Source organism: Echinops telfairi, unplaced genomic scaffold (genome assembly GCF_000313985.2).
Source record: "Echinops telfairi isolate 266 unplaced genomic scaffold, ASM31398v2 ScPeMD7_42;HRSCAF=159, whole genome shotgun sequence".
In the NCBI taxonomy this organism is placed as follows: domain Eukaryota; kingdom Metazoa; phylum Chordata; class Mammalia; order Afrosoricida; family Tenrecidae; genus Echinops; species Echinops telfairi.
The window spans coordinates 1,196,006-1,198,708 of NW_022103940.1; positions in this window are offsets into that span (position 1 = coordinate 1,196,006).

The window sequence follows — 2,703 nt, forward strand, 5'->3', positions numbered from 1 at the left end:
TTTTTGGTCCAATTTCTCTTATCTAGGTGGGTGTACATAAATTACAATGTGTGAATAAAATTGGGATTGGCTTTGACAGCACTGCGCCAGAGCGGCTCATAATATTTTAAAAGAATAATACATTTGAATCATTGAATACTAATGAGCTGTGACATTATGTTAAGAATATCATATATGAAGATAGAAAAAGATCATAAGAAAGACAGGACCAAAAAAAAAACAAAGTAGATGTCATATAAGAGAGTGTGGAATTTGTTCATAGAGAAGCTATAAAACAAATGGGAAAAATGATTTTATATAAAAGAGCTTAACAGAACTTTCCAGGACAGCTGGAGAAGACAAAGTAAAGAATTATTAAGAATATGTTTCAAGACTTGGAGTTAGAAAGCCAAAAAGGAAGTATATGCTCAGCATATCTCAAGCTGAAAGAAAAAAAGAAAAAAATAAGCCTAGAACTGTACAATTGACAGGTTCTATGGGCAGAATATTGAATGATGCAGGAAGCATTAAAGGAAGTGTAAAGAATAAACAGACTCACTGCACCAAGAAATAGCATTTAATCAGTAACTGATTATTCCAAGCAAGAAGTCCATACTGCATAGAAAGCATAAGAGAAAAATGAGACTCCAAGAATTGACAGAATACCAAATGAAATGTCTCAACAAATTGATAATGCATTCATTCATCTATCCCAACAAATTTGGGGAAAATTTACCTGGCTAGAAGAGATCATATTTGTACTCATTTGGAATAAAAATGATACAACAGAAAATGGAAGTTATCAAAAATAGCATTAATATCACATGAAAGTAAAATTTCGCTGAAGATTATTTAACAAAGGTTGTGTAGTAGACATGGATCTCTAGAGAAACAAAACCAGCACACTTATGATTATATGTATATTTCACATTCACAGAAGTGAGTTGAACTGAGCCCTCTGTACCACTGTGTGGACTAATAGCTGTTATATTCCTTTGTCTTGTGTGTGTGTGTGTGTGTGTGTGTGTGTGTATATATATATATATATATATATATATATATATAGTTAATATACTGGAAGTCCTTCAAAAACTCATGAGGGCTGCTTGGTCCAAGGTCAAGGAAGCAGACAGATGAGTCTTACATAGAGCAATGCAGGCAATCCTGCCAGAGGCAGCAAACAGCAGGGCAGGTCACCAAAATTCAGCCAGATGACAGAATCTATAAGTTCCAAGCTCAAGTAATGTATATACCAGCACCTTGGTGAGCCAGGTCTCAAAGGAACCCCAAGCTCTAGCAACACAATCCACAGGTTGGGTGTCCCACAGATAGTGTAGCTCACAAGTTGAGGCAGAGAATTCGCTAAGGCATCTACACACTGGTCAGGTCACCAGAGAGCAAGAGAGAGACAGGTGGGGCTTGCCGAGCCATTTAACTCTTTGCCTTTCAATCAATCTGCGACCTTATTAATTCCACATGTTCCTATTGATCAGGTTGGGGCAATAAACCTACCTATCACAGGTTGCAATAATACATTGAGAGGGAGCCACAATAAACTCAAACACCATGCAGAAGAGGACATGGAACAAGAGAGATCGTTACTGATTCAGGTTGATCTGAACCCAAAACGGAGAATATCAGAAAGTTTTTTACTTGTGTTTTAATGACTATGCAAAGACATTTGACTGTGGATCTGTGTTAGTCTGGGTAGACTAGAGAGAGGAAGTCATAGACACTCACATGTGTATTAGAAAGAGCTTTATATACAAGAGCAAACGAAAATTGAGAATACATCCCAGCTCAGTCCAGATCAAGTCCTTAAGTCCGATATTAGCCCATATGTCTGATACCAATCTATAAAGTCCTCTTCAGACACACAAAACACATGCAATGACGCCGAATGCAGGAAGATCACAGGCCAGTAGGTGGGAAGTCTTGTGGATCCAGTGGCGTTGTAAGCATGTCAGTGGTGGTAGGGGTCTCCACATGGCTCCTCTGGCTCCAGAGTCCTGGTTCCATCAGTTTCTCTTCATATGTCTTCTCCAGAGTGATGTCTCACATGGAGTGAGGAGAGCGAGAGTGTGTCTCCTGCCTCTAAGGAGGAAATGCAGAAGTTCCCATAATCCTCAGGAGAAGGCCATGCCCACACAGAGGCCTCATTGGCTATATCCAGATTGACAGGTTAGACTCCACCCCTACACATTTAATCCTCAAATTGACACCAGATTGTGTAACTACTACAGGATCATAACACACAATGGATAGCCTTCAGAAGAATGAGAATTACAGACCATTTTTACTGTGCTCATATGCCATTTGAACATGGATCAAGAGGGAGTTGTGCCAAAAGAAAAAAAGGTTATACTGCATGGTTCACAATAACGAAAGGTGTCCATCAGGGTTGTATTCTCTCACCATGCTTATTCAAACTGTAGGCTGAGCAAATAAATAGAGTGGCTAAATTAATTAAAGAAAAATATAGTATCATGATCAGGAATTTATTAACAACCTTCAATATGCAGATGGCACAACCTTGCTTGCTGAAAGTGAGGAGGACTTGAAACACTTGCTGAAGATCAATGACATCAACTATCCGTATGGATTGCAACTCAATGCAAACAAAAAACCTCATAACTGGACCAAGAGATTAGTATTAGGTTTGGTTCTCTAGAGAAGCACAACCAGTGATACTTGTATGTTTGTATATAGAAAGAGATTTATATC